Genomic DNA, 14,359 nt, shown 5'->3' on the forward strand with positions numbered 1-14,359 from the left:
CAAATACTAGCAACGATCATCCTATCGACATGCATGTTTTCCGTTCCCTATAACAGTAATATATCAAGAAACACCCTTTTTTTTTTAATATCAAGACGCACCTATTAACAACTTTCTAGATTTTCTTTCACTTGATCCCGCAACTCAACCCTTTAATATTCCAACTACTATCTTAATGAATCTTGTTGCTTCCCATACAATTACCCCTTTTTGCCCTTGTTAATTTTTGTTGTTATTTCCTTAATTCCCTCTTCTACCCTATTATGTTCCCAAGACCAAGATCTTGTTACTGGGTGGTTAACTGAAATTTCTGATTCCATAGTCTGCTTCTTCTCCTTGTTACGATTTCTTGAGCGGCATATTTTATGAAAATAGATTATAACTCATCAAATAGAATTGCTACCTTGAACCTCATTAGAGAGAACTTCAATCTCGTATTTTAAAATAATATTCTTACTTATTTTATTAATAACAAGCATTCCCCTTTATATGTAATTTACAATTTTTATTTAAAAATATTAATATAATTTAGAATCTAAATCTAATTAAGAATACTCTACTAAAATATAAGAAAACCTACACTATTTAGAGATCTAATACTAATTAAGATTCTAACTATTTAATTGAACGCCAATTTCTTATTCTTATTACATCTTCCATATTTGCATCCATAACATTGTTCCCCCCTGGTTTTCAAATTTGTCCTCAAGCTTGGAATGTGGATGTAGCTGTTTCATTGGTTTTTTCTTATTATCCAATATCACATTCAATCTCGAGTCAAAATAGACGTTTACATAGGTGATCTGAAACAAACGGCTCATCGCAATTATAACACAGCTCCTTCAGTCTTCTTTTTGTCATCCCTGCCTTTGTTAGTTTCTTTATAACTAGAGATGAACTATTACCAAATTGTGTCGTAATGTTACTACTCTGTAGAACTGGTGTTTCCTGAACTGAATTGTTACGATTGATCACAAATTGAGAAAGGTCACTATAATTGTGTTTGGTCGTAATCCACAACTACTATTTCTTTTCAAAAACTCTTATCATACTCATTACAAGCACAAAAATGGCAAATGATTGCATCTTGACCTCTAAGCAGAAACAATCAATTAGTCCTACTATGAACAAACTTACATGTTGATCAACCGAACAAATCAATTTGCTCGTGCTAATTTTTTCTGAAACTACCTCTAATCATCCTTAACTGACCCTGTTTGTTTCAAGTTCACCAACGCCCCCAACGAGTTGCTTCCAGCTAGCAGTCCAAACCTTATCGAGTTGTATTACTTGAATACAGTCTAATTGATTGTGGGTTATTCATATTCTAATTGATAATACCAAAGTTGTGTTTCACCGAGCATGTGGAAGGTAGTCAATCCCACCTTATCTCCTTCTGGTGTGTGTTGATTGATAAAAATTTCTCACACCGATGTAACCAGATCAGAGGATCTTCATAACCGTTGAAGATTAAAAATTCTAATTTAGTGTACCAAGGAACAACCACATTACCTGGATGATGGTTTGTACCTTGCGAACGACTTCCCGCATGAAATACTTGGGACGGTTGTTTTCGCGGGTTATGACTACTGACAGTTCCTTCCGAAACAGCTTGCATATTTTGACCAATTCCAGCTAACATTTCTTTGAATGGCGAGGATAACTCCTGCAACTGACTACCTAAGCATCTTTCGATTTCTGTTATCTGTGCCTCATTTGCAGCGAGAGCTTTCTTTACCATCGATCGTAAGTCTTCCATTGTTACAGAGTCGCCTATTGTGTTAGGATCTGATACCAATTTTTTATGTTTCCAAGACCAGGATCTTGTCACTGGCGGATTATCTGAAATTTTCGGTTCCATAATCTGCTTCTTCTTCTTGTTGCGATTTTTTGAGCAGCCTATTTTGTGAAAATGGATTACAGCTCATCAAAGGGAACTGCTACCTTGGATCTCGTTAGAGAAAGCTCTAATCTCGTACTTTAAAATTATCAAGTATTCCCCTTTATATAAAGGTTACAATTCTTATTTAAGAATGTTAATCTAATTTAGAATTTAAATCTAATTAGGAATATTCAACAAAAATATTAGAAATTCTACACTATTTAGGAATCAAATATTAATGAAAATATACATTATTTAAGAATCTAATACTAATTAGGATTTCATATTTAATTAAACGTCAATCTCCTATTCTTGTTGCGCCTTTCATATTTGCATCCATAACATACTTTTTCTTTCTTCACACATAGGTTATGGGTGACATTGTTGTACTAACCTCCTTCCTAGATATGTCCACTAGTTTGAGATCTAAACTCACGAGGGGAATATTGGGATTCTCCATCTTAGAATTTGTCATTATTGATTTTGGTGTTATACTTTCTCCGGGCATTACCTGACTCCTTGGTTCATTAGTAAAACTCTGGTACTCCTTTGAGTCGAAAGGATTAAGAAGAATGTTGTTACCCTGAGTATCATTACCAACTCGCAAGCCTCTGAAAGGATCCATGTCCGCTTGCAAACCATCCATGGGACTAATAGAATAAAGGTTATTGCAAATTTAGTATTGTGTGCCATGAGTGGATATCCTAGATTATGTCTAAGACATATTTGTTGCAAGTTACCAACTCGCCATACTAAGGAATCAATTATCATGAGACATTTGCACCAGTAACAAACCTTAAAACAATCCTATTAATGTCCCCAACTATCAATCTGAATTGGCCACTATTCTAACTAGATGTGAAAAATACTTTTCTTAGTGGAGAACTGGAGGAAAAAGTTTATATAGAGATACAACCTGGTTTTGAAAGTCAAGTCACTACCAGAAAGGTCCATAGACTCAAAAAGGCCTTTTATGGACTCAAACAATCTCTAACAGCATGGTTCGACCAATTCACTAAAGTAATTAAGAGATTTGAATATGATCAATGTCAAACATATCATTCTATGTTTGTGAAGTATGATCCTTCACACACAAAAAAACAATTATCATCATATATGCAGATGATAAAATAATTACAAGAGATGACATAAAAGAAATATTTATACTAAAAAATGTCTTAACTAAAGAATTTGAGACTAAAGACCTAAGAAATCCCAAACACTGGAGTATAAATTGCTAGGTCAAGGAAAGGAATCTCGCTTTCTCAGCGAAAATATGTGTTGGATCTACCAAAACCGATTGGAATGCTTGGATGTAAACCCATGGACGCACCTATCGCTTCCAACATTAAACTAGGAAGTAAAATTCCAATGCTCTAGCTGAAAAATAAAGATACTAATATCTAATGGGTAAATTAGTTTATCTCTCACATATGAAACCATATATTAGTTTTGTCGTCAATGTGGTAAGTCAATTCATGAATAACTCAACTGAAGGACAGATATAACCAGTATTTCAAATTCTTAAGTATCTAAAAATGACGGCCGAATAAGAACTATTTTTCAAGAAAAATAGAAACCAAGAAATTGAAATATGTACTGGTTCAAATTGAGCTAGTTCTCTAACTGATAAAAAAGCCACCATTGGATTCTATACATATCTCTAGGAAAACCTAGTTACTTAGCGAAATAAGACGTAGTATATGGTATCAAGTAGTGTTAACGCTGAGTTTAGCACTTTAATCCATGATATCTGTAAAGGAATATGGCCACAAAGAGTATGGGGTCAATTCAGATTTCCTCCTTCAAAACGTATGAAAGTGTTATGTGACAATCAACCCATAATAAGCATAACAAAGAACCTAGTTCATCATGATCGAATTAAATATGTGGAGATTGATAGATACTTTGTTAAAAAAATATAGAGTCAAGAGCATTATCTTTGTGGCACATTCATTCTTGTTGTCAAACCACATATATTTTTACCAAAGCATTACCTAGGAAGACTTTTAAAGAATTGAGATCCAAGCTTGATTTGTTCAACATTTTCAAACCAGCTTAAGGGGGAGTGCAAGAATCTGACTTGTTGTAAAATTCCAATTCTTATACAGATTAATATATTTAGATAAATCTTCCTATAAAGCAGAATCATAGTCGAATTCTATAACTGGAAGTTCTTTTCCTTTTATATGACTGATTTATATTTAGTTTCCTAGTAAATTTAATTACAAAATTTTCTATAATCTTCTCTTATATATATCTAACTGTTGTAAATTAAAAATCATGAACAAAGATTGAAAAAATAGAAAATTTAATTACAAATTTTCAATTATGGAAAAGAAATATTATTAATAGAAGGACGAGCAAGAGGTACAGAAACTCCTTTTTGCCATTCATGTTACATATCATCAATATATTCCATATTCTATATTACGTGTATCAATGAACTTATAATTCATACTGCATTTTTAACTCTTTGTTTCTCAAAAAAAAAAAAATAGTTGTCACTTCCTATTAAACGAAATTTTAGACTAGTCACCCAACTAATTATTTAACGAACTAAATGCCCAAGACCCTAAATGAAAAATATACTCATCTTTCTATCTGGAAAAAAGAAAGGGTTGGGCTTAGGTAAAATATTTGCACTTGGCATATTTTTTTAAAAAGCATTTCAATGATTGGTCAAAAGTGATAAGAACATTTTTTCATTTTTATTTCTTTGCACTAAGATGAGAAACACTAGTTATAGTAGCAGGAGATAAAGCTTGGGCTTTGAGTAATATTCATATTAGATTGGTGGAGAATCAAAACAATTTAAAGGACGAATCCGAACATCAGTTAGATCTGTAAGGCCAAAAAAATTTCGTGTATTTAATTTTATGTTCATTCAATGTATGGTTAGAATTGCGACACTTTTGAAGCTTTGTAAAATTTATAACATTATAATGGAATTTTTATGCTTTTGACACAAGCCTTCTCAAAAGTACAGCATACATGAATCCTTTATGGTGAGAGAAAAGATACTACAAAAATCCAAAGCCCCTTTCATTTTGAGAAAAACTCAAGCGAATAATGCAAGTGGCATATCAATGCATCTTTAAAACAGACTTTCCGGAATCCCTATCTTAGAAGCAAAACTAAATACCTCAAAACTATTCCGGCCCAAACCCATATCAAAGAAGCATCACATAAGAAGGTAAATAACATAATCTTTAGTTAACACAACGAACACTTTGACCACGCCGTAATATCAACAAAATTTAAAAAAAAAAAGACGCATTTTTCAGAACTCTAAAACCTCACTGTAATTCGATGACTTAAAACCTATAAACGTTCACCTTCAAGTACGAACAAACAGCTGTAGGAGAAAGAGGGAATAAGTCAATAAGCTGCACGCAACCTAAAAGTCAAATTCCCTGTTAGCTAAATTTACCCCCAGTTTCTCACCAGCTAAAGAGAAGCTTAGGGTTTTGTTCCAGCAAAGCCTTTCCAAAAAGGACACAAGAATGGCACGGAGATTAGAGATTTTGAATGATTTAATTACAAATTGAAGCTAGCGATTTCAAATCATAACATATGGAATTAATAACAAGAAAAACATCAAATAATTCATAATTGTACCTGGTTTTGCTTCCGGAATAGAGTGTAAAATCCCAAAAAAGACGCAACCAAATGGAAAACCCTTGGATTAAAAGAGAATCAGTAGTTTGGCGAGAGAGAGAGAGAGAGATGTAAAACCTGTCGGGTAGAGGAAGAAAGGTTTCGTTTTTTTTTCCACAATAGAAGAAATAAATTCGAAAGAGACAAAGGATGAAGGTAAATCTTCTGAAAATCTGCGGATTTCCACGTGGCGCTATAGATACCGTAGATTTGAAAAGTAGGCGATGTAGACGTAGCCAGATGGAAGATAAACGGAGGAAAGAAAATAAATGCAGAGTAGGAGAGCAACCGGCTTGGTACCGGAATAGAAGCGGTAAATAAATTTTTAATAAAAAATAATAATATTTAATAAAATTTTAGAGGGCTCAAACATTATATAACAAAAATAATGTACAATTAAAAAATATATATATGTGTGTGTGTGTCCAAAATAAGATATTATACAGCAGTATTGTGTTTAACCAAATATGTGATGAAAATAATAATATTAAATTATGTAAGATAAAAAACTAACGATTACAAACATTTAAATAATCTTTTTGAGAATTTTATAATCACTAAATTATTCTAAAATTATTATTTGAATTAATTATTTTCTCCAACTTTAATTATTAATGTTTAATTTTAATACTTTTTATTATTTAAATAATTATAAATTTATTATTAAAAATTGATATTGTATTTTTATTGTATAAATACCAAATTGATGACCTAATTTGTAACACTCAAGTGATTTTAATTTTTTTTCTTATTATTTTTATTTTTATTTTTTTGTATTTGAATTTTTTAGATTTTTATTTAATTTAATTTAAAAAAATAAAAATAATAATAATTATAAAATTATGTAAAAAATATTATTTGGATTTAATTGAAAATAATTTTGGAAAAAATGGGTGAAAATTTGGATTCTGGGGGTATTTTTGAAAAGAAAATCGAAAATCGGATATCAAAACGCAATTTAAAAAAATTGTGCCACGTCAGCAGCCACGTCAATGGCCCGGTCAGCAGCCCCGACCAATCAAGACACGCCGCGTGGCAAGAAAGCGCTGACACGGGACGGGCCACGTGGGCGATCCGCGTGCGCGCGATCGGACGGCCCAGATCCGTTCCCGCGCGCACGGACGGCCCAGATCAAACATGCACACGGACGGCCCAGATTCACGCGTACGGACGGCCCAGATTCAATCAGGCATGGATGGCCCAGATTGCATCGCGATGGACGGCCCAGATTGCATCGCGATGGACGGCCCAGATTCAATCCCAATTAAATTACAATCGAACGGTCCAGATTTAATCTTGATAGACTGTTGAGATTAAAAGGCAAATGGTATAACAAACTCCACCCACACCTGACCACAAAACCCTAGTCGTCAGTGCCTCACTGAAGAAGAAGAACCAGACGCCGGAGGAGCCGGCCGCCGCCGCACCGGAGAAGTTTTCGACCGCTTATCGAGGTAAATTTTCTCCTCCTGGCTCATTTTTCGATGCTGAGTCCGCCTATGGCCAAACTGGAGCCAAACCACCGACCAAACGGCCGGAAAACCCAGCCGAAGTCCAGCGGCGCCGCCTTGCCCCCCTCCGTTTTTACCTCCGATGAGGCCCTTCCCGTCCTCCGTTCGATGCAAATTTTATACCATTGTGATCACCGTTCTTTTCTTTACAGGTTGATCGAAGCCAAACATCAAAACACTCAAAGATTTCTTTTTTATTTTTATTTTTATCTTATTTTAATTTAATTTAGAATTTTATTTATTTTATTTTATTTTAATAATTAATTTATAAGGTTTTAATTTAATTTAATTTAATATAAATATAAATAATAATAATAATAAAATGAGGTAAAATTATTTTTGTGATTTAATTGAAATTGAATTTGGAAAAAATGGGTGAAATTTTAGATTCTGCGAGTGTTTTTGAAAAGAAAATCGAAAACTAAGGGTCAAAACGCAAGTTAAAAAAATAGTGCCACGTCAGCAGCCCCGATAAACCAGGATACGCCGCGTGGTAGGGACGCTGGCACGGGAAGCCACGCGGGATGAAAACATGTGGGCGATTCGCGTGCGCGATTTTGGACGACCTAGATCTGTTCCCGCGCACACGGATGGCCCAGATCAAAGGTACACATGGACGGCCCAAATCTCACGCGTGCGGACGGTTCAGATTTGATCACATACGGACAGCCCAGATCGCATCGCGATGGACGTCCCGGATTTATTTTCTATTTAATCGCGATTGTACGGTCCATATTAAATCATGATGGACGGCTCAGATTAAATGGGGAGGGTTATAAATAATCGCATCCACACCCAAACCCAAACCCTAGCCGCCAAAACCCTCGCCGGAGAAGACGACCCAGCCACTGGAGGAACTGGCCGCCGCCACCCGCCGCTGCACCGGAGGATTTTTCGGCCACCAAACGAGGTAAAATTTCTCCCCTTAACTCGTTTTTCGATGCTGAACCTGCCTGTGGCCAAATCGGAGCCAAACCACCGGCCAATTGGCTAGAAAACACCGCCGAAGTCCAGCATCACCCCCGCGGGTTTCTTCGATTTTTGCTTAAGATGAAACCCTTTTTGGTTCTCGTTCGATGTAATTGTTATACCACCGTGACCACCATCCTTTTCTCTACAGGTTGACCGGAGTAAAACACCAAACTGCAACTTGCAACGGAGGAGCCACGCCACCCGAGAGTCAGGATCGAAAAACGAGCCAAGGGGAGAAAATTTACCTCGATCGACGGTCGGAAACTTCCCCGGTGCAGCGGCGGCCGGCTCCTCCGGCGTCTGGTTCTTCTTCTCCGGCGAGGCACTGGCGGCTAGGGTTTTGTAGTCAGGTGTGGGTGGGGTTAGCTATACCCTTTGCCTTTTAATCTCAACCGTCCATCAAGATTAAATCTGGATCGTTCGATCGTGATTTAATTGGGATTAAATTTGGGTCGTCCATCGCGATGCAATCTGGGTCGTCCGTGCCTGATTGAATCTGGGTCGTCCGTATGCGTGAATCTGGGCTGTCCGTGCGCACGTTCGATCCTCAAAACATATTATTTTTATTTTCATTAAATTAAATTAAATAAAAATCCAAAAAATTCAAATACAAAAAAAGAAAAATAAAAATAATAAGAAAAAAATTAGAATCACTTGAGTGTTACAACTCTCCCCCCCCCCCACCCCCTTAAGGAAATTTGGTCCATCAAATTTGCCTCTTACTCTTGGTCGAACAAATGGGGATACTGGACTCTAAAGTCTGATTCTAGCTCCCGGGTAGCCTCCCTTGGCGAGTGGTTCTGCCACACGACCTTTACAAATGATATTTTTCAGTTGCGGAATATTTTGCTCTTTCGGTCCATGATACCGACTAGTACTTCCTCATAAGATAAGTCCTCTTGGAGTGAAAGTGGTTCATGAGCCAAGACATGGGGGGGTCTGGGTTGTACTTATGTAGCATGGATACATGGAACACATTGTGGACCTTGGAGAGCTCTAAAGGTAGTGCTAGTCTGTAGGCGGCAGTACCAATCTTATCCAAGACTTCAAATGGTCCAATAAATCGAAGGTTCAGTTTTTCCATCCTACCGAACCTACTAATTTCTTTGAAAGGAGTGATCTTAAGGAACACTCGGTCGCCTTGTTCAATCGCTAAATCTCTTTTCCAAGTGTCCGCATAACTCTTCTGCCTGCTCTGAGCCGTCTGAATATTCTTTCTAATTTTAACTATTTTATACGTGGTCTCCTCCACCAACTCTGGGCTGAACAATTTTCTGTCGCCCACTTCTTCCCAACAAATCGGTGATCTGCATGAGCACCCATATAACGCCTCATACGGAGCCATACCAATGCTCACTTGGTAATTGTTGTTGTAGGCAAATTCTATCAGGGGTAGATGATCATCCAAATGGCCCCCAGAGTCAAGAACATAAGCTCGGAGCATATCCTCAAGTGTGTGTACGGATTGTCCTTTCTGATTGTCCATCCGTTTGAGGATGAAGACAGTACTAAGAGACATCTTTGTTCCCATGGCCTGCTGAAAGCTACTCCAAAACCAAGAAGTGAACCTAGGGTCCCTGTCGGATACCACTGTCACTGGAACTCCATGCAATCTGATTATTTCCAGGATATACATTCTTACCAACTTGTCCAATGGATCGGTCATCCGGATGGCCAGGAAGTAGGAAGACTTAGTAAGCCGGTCAATAATTAACCAGATGGCGTCATGTCCTAAACATGCCTTGGGTAATCCCATTACGAAGTCCATTGCGATATGTTCCCACTTTCACTCTGGGATCGGTAAGGGCTGAAGTAACCCGTCTGGGCGTTGATGTTCTGTCTTGACCTGCTGACATACCAAGCATTTAGATACAAAGTCAGTTATGTCCCTCTTCATCTCATTCCACCAAAATCGGGGTCGCATGCTTTGGTACATTTTGGTTCTTCCGGGATGCATGGCAAACTTGGAGCTATGGGACTCTGTCATGATGTCTCTCTTTAACTCACTGTCGTCTGAAACACACACTCTATTCTGGAACCGGAGTAACCCATCAGCAGAGACTCAGATAGGAGGCATCACTATTAACTATATATCCCCCAATCCACTCGATAAAGCCAGTACGGGTGCAGTGGTTAGCCGCTCCTTTAATTCTGAAAAACTTCTCTCACAGTCCTCATTCCACTCAAACTTGGCATTATTCTTTATGAGCCAGGTTAGGGGAGTCGCTAGACTGGAGAATCCTTCGACGAAGCTGCGGTAATAACCTGTCATTCCTAGGAAACTACGGATCTCCTTGACTGATGTCAACTTTTCCCAGCCAAGTACTGCTTCAATCTTTTCAGGATTCACTTATACTTCTTTATTCAATATGATGTGTCCTAGGAAGGCGGTCTGCTCAAGCCAGAATCTACACTTACTCAACTTTGCATATATCTTCTTCATTTTGAGGACCTGCAAAACTTGGGCTAAATGGTGAGCATGTTATTCTCTACTTTTTGAATATCCGAAGATGTCATCGATGAAAATAATAACAAATTGATCTAAGAATTCTCTGAAGACCCTGTTCATCAGGTCCATAAAGATGGTCGGGGCATGACCAGGAACTCATAGTGTCCGTAACTGGTTCGAAAGGCCGTTTTGGGGATGTCTTCTGTTCTTATTTTCGCCTGATAGTAACCTGATCGCAGGTCTATTTTGGAGAAAACCTGCGCACCCTGCAGCTGATCGAAGAGGTCGTCAATTCTTGGGAGGGGATGTTTGTTCTTGATTGCGACCTTGTTCAATCCTCTATAATCAATACACAGTCTTAACGTTTCATTCCCCTTTCTGGCAAACGTGACTCCGGCACCCCAAGGAGACATACTGTGTCTAATAAAACCGTTGTCTTGTAATTCAGTGATCTGTTTCCTCAGTTTTTTCATCTCAACGCGGCTCATGTGGTAAGGAGCAGCCTAAATGGGCTTGGTACCTGGTTGTAGGTCTATAGTGAACTTAACTTTCCTGTCCACTGGCAGTCCGGGCAGTTCGTCCGGAAATACATCTGGAAAGCCTCAGACTACCGGAATCTCTTGAATACAAATTTCATTCTTGGACTTGCCTAGTTAGAGAAAATAGCAAGGTTAAAGTACTTGAAAATTAAAGAAACTTGCCATCAAGGAATAAGTATCAAATAATTTTTTTAATTTTTAAATGGCTCCTCATTAAGAGGATTTAATACAATTTTCTTGTTAAAGCAATCTATTGTGGCATGATATGCCGCTAGCCAATCCATCCCTAAAATTACATTAAAATCCCCCGTGTCTAACCCTATTAGGTATAAATTCAGTTTTCTATTTGCTCTCTCCACGGCACAAGTCCTGTAGACAACTTCTCCTAATAGTGTTTCACCCCCAGCAGTAGACACAAACAACATTAAATCAAGATTATCAGGTGCTACATTAAGTTTAGATGCAAAAACATTTGAAACAAATGAATGCGATGCACTAGTGCCAAATAAAACATAAGCAATATGGTCACAGATAGTATACATACCATGTACCACGTCCGGGTCAGCATCAGCATCCTGCTGGGTGAAGTTGTAAACCCTGCCCTGAAAAGGAGGTCTTCCGTGGTTCTGGTTCCTCGGGCACTCTCTCACATAGTGTTGGGCACTACCACATATGCGACAGGTGTTGTTGAGGTGATAGCATGTTCGGTCCCCAAGATCCCTGCCGCAGTGCTGACAGATCTTGTCATGTGCTGCCCTTGGAGCCTGAGGGGGAGCCTGGATCGCAGATCTGAGCCTCTTATTTTGTTGGACAAGTGTAGTAGGTGCTGGTTTGCGGGGTGGAACTGAGGGTCGATGACTCCCTGATGACTGGGAAAGGGTGTTGAAACTCCTCTCCATGATCGGCACCTTTGCCAGAATTGCTGAATATATCTTGAGCTCTAGTACCAACAAGTGCCGCTTGATCTCTGGGCGGAGGCCCCACTGGAATCTCCTAGCCTTTCTGCCCTCATCCATCAATGTCTCAGGGGAGTATCGGGCCAGCTATAGGAACTTATAAGTATACTCCGACGTTGTCATCTTTCCCTAGACTAGCTGAACAAACTCCGTTTCCTTAAAATGTCGAATGTGCTCGGGGAGGTACTCAGCATTAAAGGCTGCTAGGAACTGTTCCCAAGTGACAAGCGTGGGTATGGTGGTCTGCTTGAGCTCCCACCAACGATCTGCTTCCCCCACCAGCATGTAGGAAGCAAGAGTAACCCTCTGCTCAGGAACCACTCCTAAGGTCTTGAAAGTCTTCTCTGTCTCTGCCAACCAGTACTGGGCATCTTTGAAAGATGATTCCCCTGCAAAAGTGGAAGGGTTTAGTCTCCTGTACCTCTCTACGTAGCCCGGATCAATTAGGGAAGAAGTTGGGTCCCGTGAAAGAGGGACTAGGTCGGGCTGAGGATAGACTGGGGGGCCTTGTGGTGGCACCTGCTGATATAGTGGGGGCACCGCATCATACTGTGACAGTGTTGGGAAATACTGTGGCTGAGGCACTAGATTATACTGCGGCGGTGGTGCTGGGTGGTACTGTGGAGGAGTAGGCTCTTGCAGGGGTGGCTCGGGATCCGCTCGCTGCAGCGATGGCTCAAACTGTGGTAGTGGGGGAGTGTCGGGTAATTCTTTTCTCTCCTCTCGACCTTGTTGAGCAGCAATGATCCGTTCGAGCATCTCAAATATTCTGTCAACATCCTCCCGAAGCGAATCATCCCGAGCTGCTTGGTTTAGTGGGAGTCTCCGTCTCCTCATCTCTTTGCACCTGCATTTCATAAAGAATGGTTGTGTAATAATTCTCAGTTTAGTATTACTCTAAGTATTATTGTGTAAAGGACAGGTCCGAGGAACGCGGCTCTGATACCAACTATAACGGACCCGGAAATTAAAATAAAATGTATATATATTTATTCTAAGTGCGGAAGCGAAATGAAATAGATTATAATTAAAATTCCTTACACAATAACCAAAACGAATTAAATGTATGAAAGAATAAACTAACTTAAAGGAAATACTATGAATGAATACTATAAGGAAAACTAATAAATTCTTTGGCTTCTACTCGCCGTCTTTCTGCAGAACGGGCTCGGGAACCAAGTCCTCCTGATCTGAAATAGTTAAGTAAGGAATGAGTTACACTAGCCCAGTAAAAACATCACATTATCTCATTGTCACAGAAGTAAAGGTTAGTAGAAAACAAAAACGACCAATGGAGAATAATTTATAACAAACTCATTTATCAATAATAAAAACCTTTACTGTCCCCTTATCCCGGTGAAATTCATGAAAACAACTTATGAGAAACAATAACATCATAAACATCATAAGATCATGCACACTCTGTAACATAACATATATCATACTATTGTATTTCAATCATCAAGCAATAAATTTTCTCTTTTATCAGCCTAAGAGTATCCATGGGGATCCATAGGGGGTCCCCGTTACACGCGAACCAATCACATTAATAAATTAATTCTAGGGTCGTCCCCATACCTCGTCCGGTGTGGGCGCCAAAACTATAAACCTCAATACCCCGTCCGATCGCGTGCACGTGGATCGCCTATGTATTTCCGTCCCGCGTGGCTTCGTGCGTCAGCGTCCCTGCCACGCGGTGTGTCCTGGTTGGCCGGGGCTGCTGACGTAGTGCTATTTTTTTAAATTATGTTTTGACTCCCAGTTTTCGATTTTCTTTTCAAAAAACACTCCCAGAATCCAAAAATTCACCCATTTTTCCCAAATTCAATTTCAATTAAATCCCAAAAATAATTTTACCCTATTTTATTATTATTATTATTTCTATTAAATTAAATTAAATTAAATTAAAACTTTATAAATTAATTATTAAAATATATAAAATTCTAAATTAAATTAAAATAAGATAAAAATAAAAATAAAAGAAAAATCTTTGGGTATTATAAAGCAACTCTGATGAGATACGGAAGATAGCTTTTATTTACAACATTTTCATAATCTAGATTTTAATCTTTCTAATTTGAAACGGTTAAATAAGGGAGATGAACTATACTACCTTAGTAAAAATGTCAATGTTTAATATCGATACAGAAAATTAAATGTTGGTAAAAATTATAAAACATCTAACGAAACTCTTTTTTTCGTAAATTCATTTAATTTTAAAAATGTAATTTATACTCACCTTTTAAGTTCTCAAATACGACTTGTAAAGGCGATAATCAATATAACAATTTATTCGACATTCTAAGAAATAATAGTAATCAAACCTTATCTTTTTACTTATTTACCGATATTGATGAGGGTCCATATAAATTTTTCCTACACGTGGACTT

The 14,359-nt window shown here is 38.1% G+C and overlaps 1 protein-coding gene across 1 annotated transcript in view; it reads right to left on the minus strand.

Annotated features, from left to right (window-relative positions):
• LOC110812841 (uncharacterized) overlaps nt 1-5,670 on the minus strand; it is a 35,478-nt gene extending 29,808 nt beyond the window's left edge. Inside the window, exon 1 of the mRNA XM_088223302.1 lies at nt 5,504-5,670. The gene's annotated coding sequence lies outside the window, so the exon portion shown is untranslated. The remainder of the gene's footprint in view (nt 1-5,503) is intronic.
• Nucleotides 5,671-14,359: the final 8,689 nt, after the last annotated feature.

The sequence above is a fragment of the Carica papaya genome, chromosome 6, assembly GCF_054855325.1.
Source record: "Carica papaya isolate Zhongbai chromosome 6, ASM5485532v1, whole genome shotgun sequence".
NCBI lineage: Eukaryota > Viridiplantae > Streptophyta > Magnoliopsida > Brassicales > Caricaceae > Carica > Carica papaya.